At 39.6% G+C, this 15,514-nt stretch overlaps 1 long non-coding RNA gene across 1 annotated transcript in view; it reads right to left on the bottom strand.

Annotated features, from left to right (window-relative positions):
• Positions 1–15,514, bottom strand: part of LOC105739801 — a 47,414-nt gene extending 31,900 nt beyond the window's left edge. The window contains exon 1 of the long non-coding RNA XR_001115783.2: positions 15,442–15,514. This is a non-coding gene — a long non-coding RNA (uncharacterized LOC105739801). The remainder of the gene's footprint in view (positions 1–15,441) is intronic.

Below are 15,514 nucleotides of genomic sequence, written 5' to 3' on the forward strand. Positions count from 1 at the left end.
TTTCCTGGTCAATTTCTTCAGAAATGGAATTTGCATAGAGGCATCACGGTTTTTTGAACCTCAGTGCCTTCACACGGACTTTTTCTGCTTTCCTCTGCCTGACATTTTTTCTCCCTCCTCTCCCTCACATTGCCAACCCCTATTTGTCCTTCAAGACCCAGTTCAAGTGGCAGGTCTCAGGAACATTTTCTCTGGCCCGACCCCCTCACCATCCCTTACCAACACAAACTCGTGAACAACAGAAATGCCTCTTTGGGGGCACTTATATTACCCCATGTTTACCTCTATCTTTTCATAGGACTTAGTAATTGCTACTTTATCTCTATCTTCAACTAAACTGTAAGCATTTAATGGCCTTTACTTCCCCAATAATCAGCACAAGGCCTGGCACGTATAGGAAGTTCTCACTAAATATCTGTCAAATAAAAGGATGTGTCTGGGGCCCAGTGCAGTGGCTCACACCTGTAATTGTAGCACTTTGGGAGGCCAAGGCGAGCAGATCACTTTAGGTCAAGAGTTAAAGACCAGTCTGGCCAACATGGTGAAACCCCATCTCTACTAAAAATACAAAAATTAGCCAGGTGTGGTGGCACACACCTATAGTCTCAGCTACTCAGGAAGCTGAGGCAGGAGAATCACTTGAATCTGGGAAACGGAGGTTGCAGTGAGCTGAGATTGTGCTACTGCACTCCAGCTTGGGCGACAGAGCGAGACTCCTTCTCAAAAAAAGAAAGAAATGTGTCTGAACCAACGTGGAACAGCTCTCTTCATCTACAGTTGAAGCACAGATATCCTATAAAAGTGTCTTCATTTATGTCCCAGCAGTATGGAGAATTTATCCAGCCCTCTTTTGCTCTGGGCAGCATTTCTACCATCTCTGGTTTCTGATTTGATATCTCATATCTACAGTTGCTCTCTCAGCTTGAACCTTTTGGATCGAAGCCAGTTAAGGGCTGGGTGCAGTGGCTCACGCCTGTAATTCCAGCACTTTGAGAGGCTGGGCGGATCATGAGGTCAAGAGATCGAGACCATCCTGGCCAACATGGTGACACCCCGTCTCTACTAAAAATACAAAAAATTGGCTGGATGTGGTGGCACGCGCCTGTAATCCCAGCTATTCAGGAGGCTGAGGCAGGAGAATCATTTGAACCCGGGAGGCGGAGGTTGCAGTGAGCTGAGTTCGCACCATTGCACTCCAGCCTGGGCAAAAAGATCAAAGCTCCATCTCAAAAAAAAAAAAAAAAAAAAAAAAAAGTCATATGTAGAAAGCTGAAACTGGATCCCTTCCTTACACCTTATACAAAAATTAATTTGAGATGGATTAAAGACTTAAATGTTAGACCTAAAACCATAAAAACCCTGGAAGAAAACCTAGGCAATACCATTCAGGAGATAGGCATGGGCAAAGACTTCATGACTAAAACACCAAAAGCAATGGCAACAAAAGCCAAAATTGACAAATGGGATCTAATTAAACTAAAGAGCTTCTGCACAGCAAAAGAGACTATCATCAGAGTGAACAGGCAACCTACAAAATGGGAGAAAATTTTCGCAATCTACCCATCTGACAAAGGGCTAATATCCAGAATCTTCAAAGAGCTTAAACAAATTTACAAGAAAAAAACCCATCAAAAAGTGGGCAAAGGATATGAACATACACTTCTCAAAAGAAGACATTTATGCAGCCAACAGACACATGAAAAAATGCTCATCATCACTGATCATCAGAGAAATGCAAATCAAAACCACAGTGAGATACCATCTCACACGAGTTAGAATGACGATCATTAACATGTCAGGAAACAACAGATACTGGAGAGGATGTGGAGAAATAAGAACGCTTTTACACTGTTGGTGGGAGTGTAAACTAGTTCAACCGTTGTGGAAGACAGTGTGGCGATTCCTCAAGGATCTAGAGCTAGAAATACCATTTGACCCAGTGATCCCATTACTGGGTGTCTACCCAAAGGATTATAAATCATGCTGCTATAAAGACACATGTACACATATGTTTATTGCGGCACTATTCACAATAGCAAAGACTTGGAACCAACCCAAATGTCCATTAATGATAGACTGGATTAAGAAAATGTGGCACATATACACCATGGAATACTATGCAGCCATAAGAAAGGATGAGTTCATGTCCTTTGCAGGGACGTGGATGAAGCTGAAAACCATCATTCTGAGCAAACTGTCACAAGGACAGAAAAGCAAGCACTGCATGTCCTTACTCATAGGTGGGAATTGAACAATGAGAACACTTGGACACAGGATGGGGAACATCACACATCAGTGCCTGTCGTGGGGTGGGGGGCGGGGGGAGGGATAGCATTGGAAGAAATACCTAATGTAAATAACGGGTTGATGGGTGCAGCGGGCCAGCATGGCACATGTATACCTAGGTAATGAGCCTGCACATTGTGCACATGTACCCTAGAACTTAAAGTATAATAATAAAAAAACAAAAAACAAAAAAAAAAGAAGCCAGTTAAGCTGCCTACCTTTCTTTTCCACATTGACCCTGTATGCTAATTCCTGACATAATTTCAGCAGCAAAGAGCATACTTTTGTCATTTCAAGGATGTAGTAGAAATGAAATCATAAATGTTACCTTGGAGAACTAGCATTTTTACTCAGCATAATTCTCTAGACGTTCATCTAGTTATTACATATATCAATAGCTTGTTCCTTTTTGTTGCTGAGTGGTAGTCTTTGGTATGAATGCACCATATGTTTAACTCTTCATCCATTGACGGACATCCCCTCCCCTCCCCCTCCCCTCCCCTCCCTCCCCTCCCCCTCCCCCTCCTCTTCCCCTCCCCCTCCTCTTCCCCTCCCCCTCCTCTGCCCCTCCCCCTCCTCTGCCCCTCCCCCTCCTCTGCCCCCCTCTCTACTCTTCTTTCTCTTTCTTTCTTTCTTTCTTTCTTTCAGGCTATTTTTCAAAGTGATTGTATCATTTTACATTTTCATCAACAATATGCAAGTGATTCCATTTTTTCATATTCTTTCTAGCATTTGGTGTTGTCACTATTATTTATTTTAGCCAATTTGGTAGATGCATAGTGATATCTAATTGTGGTTTTAACTTGCATTTCTCTGATGGCTAATGATGTTGAACATCTTTTCATGTGTTTATTTACTCTCTGTGTGTTCTCTCCGGTGAAATGTCTCCCCATGTATTTTGCCAATGTTCTGATAGTATTTTTTTTTTTTTTTACTGTTCAGTTTTGAGAGTTCTTTATATATTCTAGATACAAGCTCTTTGTCAGATATGTGGTTTGCCAATATTTTCTGCCAGTCTGTGACCAGTCTTTCCATCTTTTAATAAGGCCTTTCACCAAGTAAATATTTTAAAATTTGGGTAATGTTCAATTTATCAACTTTTATGCATTATGCTTTTGGTATCAGGTCCAAGGAGTCTTTGTGTAGCCCTAATTACTGAAGATTTTGTTTTTTGTTAAAAGTTTTGTCATTTCACATCTTAAATTTAAATCTATTACTCATTTCAAGTTAATTGTTTGAATAAGATATAATATTTAGGCCAAGTTTCTTCGTGTTTTCTTGAACTTATGGCTGTCCATTTGATACGGTAGTTTGTTAAATGGGTCATCTTTCTTCCATTGAATTGCTTTTACACCTTCGTCAAAATCTTCTGGGCATATGTATTAGTCTGTTCCTGCACTGCTGTAAAGAAATACCTGAGACCGGGTCATTTATAAAGAAAAGAAGTTTAATTGGCTCATGGATCTGCAGGCTGTATAGGAAGCATGGCTGGGGAGTCCTCAGGAAACTTTCCATCATGGTGGAAGGTGAAGGGGAAGCAGGCACAATTTCACATAGCCAGAGCAGGAGGAATTGGGGGGGGGGGATGCACATGCTAAACACTGTTAAACAATCAGCTCTTATGATGACTTATTATCACAAGAACAGCACCAAAGGGGAAATCCACCCCTATAATACAATCACCTCCCACTAGGCCCCACTTCCAACCTGAGGATGACAATTTGACATGATATTTGTGCAGGGACACAGACCCAAACCATATCAGCATAATTGTGTGAATTTATTTCTGGATTCTCTTTTCTGTTCCATTGATCTATTTTCTATCCCTTCATTAAGACCACAGAGTCTCGATTAATGTAGCTATATAATAAGTCTTAAAACAGAACTGATTCTTCCTGTTTTATTCTTTTTTCAAAATTACTTTAGCTATTCTAGTTCCTTTGCATTTTCATATAAAATTTAGACTGATCTTATGCTATTTATCTACCAAAAACCTTGCTGAATTGTGTGAATCCTGCATATCCATTTGGGGAGAAGCAATATATTTACTACTGTGACTCTTCCAATCCATGAACATTGTATGTCTCTTCATTTATTTATATCATTGATGTCTTACATCAGCATTGTGTGGTTTTTAGTATACAAATCGTGTACGTCTTGTTAGATTTACACCTAAGTAATTTTTAAAAGCTATTGTAGAAGTATCATGTTTTAAATTTCAGTATCCATTACTAGTATATAGAAATATAATTAATTTTTACATGTAGATCTTGTATCCTGCCACATTGCTAATTTCACTTATTAGTTCTAGAAGATTTTTTCTTTTGTAGAATTTGAAATTGTCTTTCTTCTGTAATAAGGGCCGTTTTATTTCTTCTTTTCAGATCTGTATGCCTTTTATTTCCTTTTCTTGCCTTATTACACTGGCTAGAAATTCCAGTTTTATGTCAAATAAGGGTAGTAAAAGTAGATCATTGCAATTTAACATTAAGTATAATGTTAGTTGTAGCTTTCTTTTGTAGATGCTCTTTATGAAGTTGAGTAAATTCCCCTCTACTTCTATTTTTCTGAGAGTTTTAATCATGAATGGGCATGGAATTTTGTCAAATAAGTTGGTCTGCATTGATTTATTTCATTGTGTTGTATTTTTCCCCTTTGATTAATATAGTGGATTATGTCAAATTGATTACATTGAATGATTTTCAAATATTGAATCAGCCTTGCATCCCTGCAATAAATCTCTTTTACTTATCATGTATAATTCTCTTTTATATGTTGCTAAATTCTACTTGCTAATATTTTTTCTTAAATTTTTTTTGCATCTGTGTTCATGAGAGATATTGGTCTTCAGTTTTCTTATTCTGCACTGTCTTTGTCTGGTTTTGGTATATACAGTAATACTAGCTTCATAAAATGAACTGGGAATCTTCTCTTCTAGATTTTGGAAGATGTTGTGTAGAATAGGTGTTAATTCTTTAAATGTTTGGTAGAATTCTCCAGAAGAACCAACCATCTGGGACTGAAAAATTCTTGTTTGGTAGTGTTTAAAATTATGGATTTAATTTCTTTAACATTTATAGGTCTATTTCAAATTATCTATTTCATATTGGATGGATTATGGTAGTTTTCTCAAGGAAACTACCTTGAGAAAGGTTGAGCATCCCTCATTTGAAAATTTGTAATCTGAAATACCCCAAAATCTGAAACTTTTTGAGTACCAACTTGACACCACAGTGAAAAATTTCATGTCTGACACTTTTGCTTTGTGATGGTTCAATGTACACAACTTTGTTTCATGCAAAAATTATTTAAAATATTGTATAAATTACCTTCAGGCTGTGTGTATAAGGTTTATATAAAAAAATAAATTTTGTGTTTAGTCTTGGGTCTCATCCCCAAGATATTTCATTATGTATATGCAAATCTTCCAAAATTAGAAAAAGAAAATCTGAAACCCAAATTTCTGGTCTCAAGTATTTCAGTAAGGTATACTCAATCCATATTCCCTTTTTATCTTTTGTTACGTCTGGAGAGTTTTTAGTGATATCATTTGTTTCATTTCTGATCTTGGTAATTTGTTTTCTCTCTCTTTTTCTTTGTTAATAATACTGGAGTTGTTTTTTTTTTTCATACCCCAGTGGCACCTGGAACTCAGTGAGACAGAGCCATTCACTTCCCTGGAAAGGGGGCTAAAGCCAGGGAGCCAAGCAGTCTGGCTCAGCGGGTCCCACCCCTACGGAGCCCAACAAGCTAAGATCCACTGGCTTGAAATTCTCGTTGCCAGCACAGCAGTCTGGGGTCAACCTGGGACGCTCGAGCTTGGTTGGGGGAGGGGCGTCCACCATTGCTGAGGCTTGAGTAGGTGGTTTTACCCTTACAGTGTAGAGGTTTGTCAACGTTCTTGATCTTTCCAAAGAACCAGCTCTTTGTTCCGTTGATTTTCTATGTTGTTTTTCTGTTTTTAATTCCATTGACTTCTGCTTTTTATCATTTCCTTTCTTCCACCTGTTTTGGGTTACTTTTGTTCTTTTATCAGGTCACTGAGATGGAATGTTATAGTATTGATTTGAGAATTTTCTCTTTATTCACTTAAGCTTTTAGTGTTATAGATTTCCCTCTCATCACTGCTTTAGCTGTGCCACACAAATTTTGACACGTATTTTCATTTTTATTCAGTCCTGTATATTTTGTGATTTCTTCATGCTTCCGACCTTTATGATTCCTGACGGGCAATCTACTGTCATTTGAATTATTTTTCCCCCATTAGTGAGGTGTCATTTTTTCCTACCTGCTTTGAGGATTTTTTCCTTGTCTATAGTTTTTAAAAGTTTAATCACTATGTGTCTTTTCATGCATTTCTTTGGGTTTTGTCCTGTTGGGCTTTCCCCAGCCTCTTGAATCTATAGACTTACATTTTCTGCTAAATTTGGGCAGTATTTAGTCACTTCATCTTTGAGTACTTTTTAAAGTATAAATTATTACTTTTTAAAGTACTTAGAGAAATCTTATTTTTCTTCTCCTCCAGAACTAGGATGACACAAATGTTAGATCTTTTGTTTCAGTTCACCATGTCTTTCAGGCTCTTTTCATTTTATTTTTTAGTTTATTTTCTCTCTGTTGTTTAGATTAGGTAATTTCTCTTTTTTCTTTTTTTTTTTTTTTTTTTTTTTTTGGTTTGAGATGGAGTCTCGCTCTGTTGCCTAGGCTGGAGTGCAGTGGCAAGATCTCTGCTCACTGCAACCTCTGCCTCCTGGGTTCAACAATGGAAGCTGGGATTACAGGTGCCTGCCACCACCCTCGGCTAATTTTTTTGTATTTTTAATAGAGATGGGGTTTCACCATGTTGGTCAGGCTGGTCTCAAACTCCTGAGCTCGTGATCCGCCCGCCTCGGCCTCCCAAAGTGCTGGGATTACAGGCATGAGCCACCATACCCGGCCAGATTAGGTAATTTCTTTTGCTCTGTCTTCCAGTTTACTGATTCTTTCTTTTGTCGCCTCCATTCTACTATTGCACTCATTTTATTTCAGTTATTGTATTTTTAAGTTATAAAGTTCCTCTGTGGTTCCTTTTTACATTTTCTATTTCTTTTCTGGGACTTTCTATTTTTCATTTGTTTCAAGAGTGTTTATACTGTTCATTGAAGTGTTTTTATGATGGCTAATTTAAAATCTTTGTCAGGTAATATTTAACATCTCTGTCATCTCACTATTGGCATTATTGTTAGTATTTTTAATTAAGTTTAAGGTCTTATTTTTATTTTTCATTTTTTTATGAGATGAGCTCTTGTACTCTCACCTAGACTAGAGTGCAGTGGTACAATCATGGCTCACTGTAGCCTCAATCACCTGAGATCAAGCTATCCTTTTGTTTCAGCCTCCCAAGTAGCTAGGACTGCAGGTGCATGCCACTACACCTAATTTTTTTATTTTTATTTTTTTGTAAAGATAGGTTCTTGCTACATTGCTCAGGTCTTTGTGTTATGATGAGTGATTTTCAAATAAAATCTTAACCTTTTTATATTTTTTAAATGAGACTGTGGATCTTATCTAAGCATTTTACTTTAACTATCTTTCTCTGTCAGGAAAAGGGGAGGGAATCTCTTTGTTACTGCCAGGTGGAGGTAGAAGTCCAAGTTTCCCACCAGCCTCTTTTGACACCTGGGGAAAAGAGGTGCTTCACATTACTGCTGAAACTGTGGGACTTATGGTTCCCCCTGTGGTCTCTGTTGACACTGCAGTAGAGATGGCCTTATTATTACTAGTTAATGGTGAAAGCCCCCACTATCCTCTGGGCCTCTTTTGATACCACTCCAGCAGAGACAGGGAGTGGTGCCTCATTACTGCTGAATGGGGGTGGAACTATAGACTCTCAAATGGTTTCCAGTGTTATTATGAGGAGAGTGGATTTATAACCAGTCAGCAGGAATGGATGTCCTGGCTTGTTACTCGGCCTTCTCAAACAGCCCTCTGGTGGGGGTTTTGGGGCACCTAGCTATAGTGATGTGTGACTGAAAGTCTCAGCTCCTAAATCAGCCTTTGCAGGCATGAGTGAGGTTGGGGCCACAGTCTTAACTGTGGTGCTTCGCTCTTATTGTCTAAAAGCTTTCTGCCTTGCTAGACTGTCCTTTTTCTGTCTTTGGCTAGAGAGAGCAGGTTTTTGTTGTGGCTTTTTTGTTTGTTTGAGCCCACTGGCATTCCAATATTATTGGCTTCTTCAGCTCTATGTCTGGGATATATGAGGCTAAAAGAAAATTTAGGAAACTCATCCCCATTTCTTTTCCCATGTCCCAAAATCTCTTGTTGGTTTGTCTTCTCTCTACCTTTCAGTGTCTTCTTGTATTTGTTTTATGTGTAAAGCTCAGGGTTTTAAAATTGTGTTTAACAGGACAAATAGGAAAAATATATCTACTCTATTTTCCCAGAAGCAGAAATTCAACACATTCCATTTTAAGATGAGGAAACTAAAACCTTGGGTAAGGATCTGCAGCTACTAGTGGCATGACAGAATTAGAAACCTACTTTTGCAGCACTTCATTCAGTGCTCTCACCATTGTAACAGTGAAATTTGGGTATCTTCTTGATACTGAAAGGATGTGTACCTGTGATGATGTAACAAGAGATAGTGTCATAAAAACACTGTAGGGACTGCCACTGACTCCCGGCAACCTTTTTTCTTTACTCTGTGAGGCAGTGTCATTCATCTGGGGTAATACCCAAGGTTCGTTGCCTCATATCAAGGAAATCAAGGACATGACACACCATAGTGAGGTCAAGAGCGGAAATTTAACAGGCAAAAGAAAGAGAAGAGCTCTCTGTGCAGAGTGGGGTCCTGGAGAAATATGGGTTGCCAGTTCCCTGGTGAAATGCATGGGGTTGTATAGATGAGCTTGAGGAGGCAGTGTCTAATTTACATAAGGCCCAAAAGATTGGTCAGACCAGGTGTGTCGTTTACATAGCACGTAAAGAAGCTGGCTGCTCCATGCTGATCTTTTATTGTGCAGATGGGTTCTCTGCCTGGCCGGCGTCATGTTGCCTCTTCCTTTACTGTACAGGTGATTGACAAAAGGAAAGATGGAGCCTCCATGTTGAACATGCCTGGCCCCCAGGTAGCCTTTTCCTATTGACACAGCTGCCGGCATTCACCCGTGCAAGCTTCCAGCTTGCTTATCTATGTCTGCAGCTCGATTTTATGGCTGTTCTTTGTTAGAAAAGAAATTATTTGGGGGCTGCTTTTTGTTAAAAGGGAAGCCTTACCGAGGACTCTCTTACCCTAACTGCCTAAATACTTTCTTTTTACTTCCTGTATCATCTGTACTCTTTAAGAACCTCTGCACAGTTTTAGCAGCCTCACCATGTTGCCTGTCTCCAATGATGGGTCCAGAGTTTCCATATATGAGCAGTTTGGAGGCAGGAATGTGAATTTAAAGGAGGGCTGTGGACTTATAGCTATAGCCTAGCAAATGTTCTGTTTTTACTTAATTATATATTTATAGGAGGTAGAATGGGAGATGGCTGATGGAAATAGGAAGTGTTAAATTGCCTCAAGTCATCCAACCACCTGCCTTATGTATTTTTAAAATTTTATTATGGCGAGAACACTTAATATGAAATCACCCTCTTAAATTTTTAAGGTGTATAATACAGTATTGTTGACTATAACTACAATGTTATACAGCAGATTTCTAGAAATTCATCTTGCTTAACTGAAACTTTGTTTGTTGATTACTAATTTTCCATTCCCCCCATCCCCCAGTCCCTGGAAACCACTGTTCTACTCTTTGATTCTATGAATTTAACTATTTTAGATACCTCATATAAGTGGAATCATGCAGTATTTTTTTTTGTGCCCGAAATATTTCACTTAACATAACGTCTTCCAGGTTCATCGATGTTGTTGCAAGTGACGGGATATCCTTCTTTTTAAAGGCCAAATAATACTCCATTATGTGTATATACCACATTTTCTTTATCCATTTAGACAAATTTGTTTTCACGTCTTGGCTGTCGTAAATAGTGTGTCAATTAACATGGAAGTACTAATATATCTTTGAGATCCTGATTTCAGTTATTTGAGATGAATGTTCCAATGTGGAATTGCTGGATGATATGATAAATATATTTTTAATTTTTTGAGGGACATCCATAGTGTTTTCCATTGCAGCTGTAGCATTCTGCAGTCCCAACAACAGTATGCAAGGGTTTCAACTTCCCCACATCCTTACCAACTCTTCTACAATTTTCCAATTTATATGGAACTACAAAAGACTATAGCTAACTAAATCAATCTTGAGAAAGAGGAACCAAGGTGGAGTCTTCACACTTTCTGATTTTAAATATATTACAAAGCTAAAGTAATCAAAACAGTATAGTACTCATGTAAAAGCAGACATATAAACCAATGGAACAAAATAGAGACTCCAGAAATAAATCCATACATATATGGTCAACTCTTCTTTGAAAAGGGTACCAAGAAGATACATTAGGGAAAGAATAGTCTCTTTGAGACTAGTAAATGATGTGAGAAAACAAGATATCTGCATGAAAAGAATGAAGTAGGACCTTTATTTTATGCTCTACACAAAAATCAATGGAAATGGATTAAAGACTTAAGTGTAAGACCTGAAACTATAAAACTCCTAGAAGGACACATAGGAGAAAAGCTTCTTGACATTGGTCTCAACAATGATTTCATGGAAACTATAGGCTGAATGTTTGTATTCCCAAATTTGTATTTTGAGACCTAATCCCCCCATGTGAGAGTATTTGGAGATGGGGCCTTTGGGAGGTGACTAGGTCATAAAGATGGAGCCCTCATGAATGGGAATAGTGCCCCTGTAAAAGAGACCAGAGAGAGCTCTCGCCCCTGTTGGTTATGTGAGGTTACATATGGAACACATGGAAGTAACAGTGGAAGATGGCCATCTATGAGGAAGTGGGCTCTACTAGATATTGAATTTGCTGGTGCCTTGTTGTAGGACTCCCCAGTGTCCAGAACTGATAGAAATAAATTACCATTGTTTATAAGCAACTCAGACTGTGATTTTTAAAATTTTTTTAATTTTTAATTTTTTATTTTTTTGAGACAGAGTCTCACTCTGTCACCAGGCTGGAGTACAGTGGTGCCATCTCTGCTCACTGCAACCTCTGCCTCCTGGGTTCAAGTGATTCTCCTGCCTCAGCCTCCCTAGTAGCTGGGACTACAGGCATGCACCACCCTACCCAGCTAACTTTGGTAGTTTTAGTAGAGACGGTGTTTCACCATGTTGGCCAGGATGGTCTTGATCTATTGACCTCATGATCCACCTGCCTCGGCCTCCCAAAGTGCTGGGATTACAGGCACAAGCCACAGTGCCCAGCTTGTAGTATTTTGTTAAAGCAGTCTGAGCATATTAAGACAATGGATAGGACACCAAAAAGCAAAGGCAGCAAAAACAAAAATAAACAAGTAGGACTACATGGAACTAAAAAGCTTCTGCACAGCAAAGTAATCAACAGAGTGAGAAGCCAACCAATAGAATTGGAGAAAATATTTGCGAACCATATATCTGATATAAGGGGCTAATCCCCAAAATATTAAGGAACTCCTACATCTTAGTAGCAAAGAAACTAATAACATGATTTAAAAATGGGTTATGGACTTGAATAGACATTTCTCCAAAGAGTACATACGAATGTCCAAAAGGCATATGAAAAAATGCTCCTCATCAGTAATCAAGAAGTGCAAATCAAAACCTCAGTGAGATATCACTTGTCTTATTTTAAGCTATAATGATAACAATATGCTGATATGATAGCCTCTGTTAGTTTTAATTAATTAATTTAGGGGGAAGATGGGATATTTAGGTTAACATAAATTGGAGGTTATCTTTGACATCTGAAGATTAAAGAACACCTTAATGAGTAAATTTGCTTATTTTGCCCCTACTGTTGGCATCAGGTACACATCTATATCCACATAAAAGCAGAATCTGTCACTTCTGAGTTCCGCTTATCCTTGCAAAAGTCTCAAGTATCAAAATTGATTTTTTAAAATGTTAATTTGAAAAACAGCAGAGGTAAGATTCAAGGATGCTTGCTCTTAGAAAAGGATTATTTATTAAAGGAAAGACTTGTCTTTTGAAAATTATTATCATAATTATCACTAAGAACCCAATTCTATATTTCTTATTAAGGCAAAATCCCTATTAGGCTAACACAAGACGGATGTTGATTGCAGTGGGATATCTGTCTGAGTGGGGCTAAGTAATCAGCTTTGAAATGTCACTCAGAGGGAATTAGCAGGGCAGAGGCTATTTTCTGGCAGATCTCAATACATTTTTTTTTTTGAAATTGTCAAGGATTTGACATTGGCCTTGCATAGGTTACTATTTTGTATAACTCCAGAAGCAATATTTAGGACTCAAAAAATTATATTGGAACAAAGAAAATAGCACAGAAGTCCAAGGAGACACATCAACTCATTGACTATGTTGAGAGTGACTGAATCATGTACTCTTAAAGTCATTTGGTCCCAACCCACACTGGTGAGTAATTCTCTTCTGCAGTCACCTTGCTACAGTGTTTTTCCATCTCATGCCAGGAAAATTGGAGACCTGCAATGACAGGCCATTTCAGTCTCTGTGTGCTGACTGCCTTGTCTTCATTTGTAGGCCTTGACTCTATTCCTCGGGGCCATGCAAGGGTTTTGTGAGTAAATAATGAGAATGCAATTTAGCTTAAGTCATTTAAAAACATTAAAAACCTTAATACAATAGGCACTTGACATTTTGAAAGGTTACATGACAAAACTTTTAATATTCTCCAGACATGAAAATGTTGCTATAGAACATAATTTCTTCCCTAAAGTGTATCAAGTTCTCAAGTAGCAAACTAGAGCCACCCACCACTGAGTTTCCAGATGCTAAGAAGTTGACTAGTTTTATTCACTCCCTGAGAATTTGGTAAAACACTTTATCTCTGTAATTTCCACAGCTTATTCATTTCTTCATTCCTTTACTCATTCTACAGAAATGTTTGAAAGCCTAGTCTGTGACAGGTACTGTACTAAGCTCTGGGTACTTTAGGGAATAAAATAAATTTAATCCTTGCCCTTAGAGTGTTAACAGTCTAGAAAGAGTATCCAAACAAGAATAGAATAGACAAGTAAATAAATATAAATTATGCTAAGTGCACTGAAGGAAACAAACACATAATACATGGTATTACATATTGTAGAGGAAGACCTCTATTTTTATTTATTTATTTAGAGATGAGGGTCTCACTATATTGTCCAGGCTAGGGTGCCATGGCTATTCACAGGCACAGTCATCACGTGATATAGCTCAGCTCTCCTGGACTCAAGCAATCCTACTGCCTCCGCCTCCTGAGTAGCTGGACTATGGGCATGTGTCACTGTAACGCCTAAGGTTCTTGCTAACCACGCCAAAGAATTGGTGTGGTGGCTGACCGCGGCGAGTGATAGAGAGACAGACTGAGGAGGGTGGGGCTGAGGGAAGAGGCCCTGAGTATGGGGGCAATTGTGGGCCCTTGTCATTTGGGCAAAGCTTGAAGGCTTGGCACAGGCCAGTATTGTCACAAAGGGCAAAGAAAGCCTGTACATAAGGGACTTCACTCCATTTACCTTCCTGTTTACAGAAAAGATCTAGTTGTAGAATGGTGTTATAATTAATACTTCCCTCAGGGGGCCAAGTTTCTCCATTTTGTAAGGAGTACTGTGGCCAGGCATTGGTACAGAAGAAAATCAGCCGCTTCTTTTTTAAGGTTTCAGGGTTGAATTTGTCCCAGTAATTCAGGATACATCTTAAGGGAGTGTCCAGTTTTGAAGGTGTGATGCCCATCTGGAATTTTAAACACAGGGATGCCCGCATGCCTGGTTAGTCCTGGGACTCATCTTCCTTTAGGGCATCCCCTAAGGGTCAGGTCCAATTGTGCTCAAAGCTCATGGCCACTTTTCCTGAGCTCTCCATCTACAGCATTTAACCAAGCTTACCTGCAGGATGGAAACTTCCCTTGCCCCTGCCGTGGGCCCATTGACCACTAAATGGAGGACAAAGACTGTTGAATTTATCGTGATCCTTCTGCCAACACATCCTACCTGTTCCAGGGTGGCAAGGCTTGGGTCAGGGGCACCACTGATGCTTGCATACTAAGGCCCAATTTATGTGGGCCTGGCCATAGAACCGTCTTTCAAGGAGAAATCTCTGAATTAGCCACAGGAGGCTTAGTAAGCTTAAAGGGGGTGGTGGATGTCCTCTAGGCCAGGGCTGACAGAACAGCTGCTGCACTTTAGCCTTCTGTCCCCATTTGCCATCAAAGGAGTAAGCCCCCCTCTCAAGGTGGTGCCAGTATCCTGTGTCCCAATTGACTATATTTTCTCTCATCCAATACCAATTATTGAATGGTTGAAACAACAATTCAACAGTTCTAAGACCTGTGCCTATGCACCACAGATTGTACTTGAGAGGGACCAAGGAAGGGGAAAATTTATCTGGGGAGCAATGGAGGAAATGCCCTAAGGCTTCTACTATCCACATGAAAATTACAGACCTGTCTTTAAATTGTCCTGATGTGGGGGACCATACACTATGATGGGGAACTGGCCCTTCAAAATAGCCATCAAATGGCGACACCTGCCTAAACCCTGGAGGGAACCATGAACAGGGATTTTTTGGGCACCACCCGAAGAATTGAAGACTTCTAAATGGGGAATCTTGATCCTGCCTAGCGGGAATAACCTTGCTTATGAGATTAGGAAAGAAGTCTAACTGGCGGACATTAGGACCCAGGAGGCAGGAGTCAGAAGATGTGGCTGTCTCAGGCTCAGTAACCTGTGCAGGGGGAGCCTCTGGCGGGGCCATGGTCTCAACCAGGATATCTGGGAGACTAAGACGTCTGCTGAGCACTCCTGGGTGTACTTCGGGACCACCACAGAAAGCAAGAGTTGGAACTGTTTCCAGGCCAACCCGGCCAACCAACGCTCCTAACCCCGAAGGGTCAGGAGTTGTTAGCCCTTTTCCGGACAGCCCGACACCTGTGTCTTTAGTCCGGTGGCCATGCTAATCGCTTTTAAGTGGCCAACAGGTGCCCGGTTTAGCCTCCGAATTCTAAGGAAGGACAGGACACAATAGCAAGTGAAAGAGATCCGATCATACTCACCATGTGACAATCTAGATGCCTTTCCTGGAGACTCCTGGCTGGCTCGCCAAAATGTAACACCTAAGGTTCTTGC

This window comes from Nomascus leucogenys, chromosome 5, assembly GCF_006542625.1.
Source record: "Nomascus leucogenys isolate Asia chromosome 5, Asia_NLE_v1, whole genome shotgun sequence".
NCBI classification, from domain to species: domain Eukaryota; kingdom Metazoa; phylum Chordata; class Mammalia; order Primates; family Hylobatidae; genus Nomascus; species Nomascus leucogenys.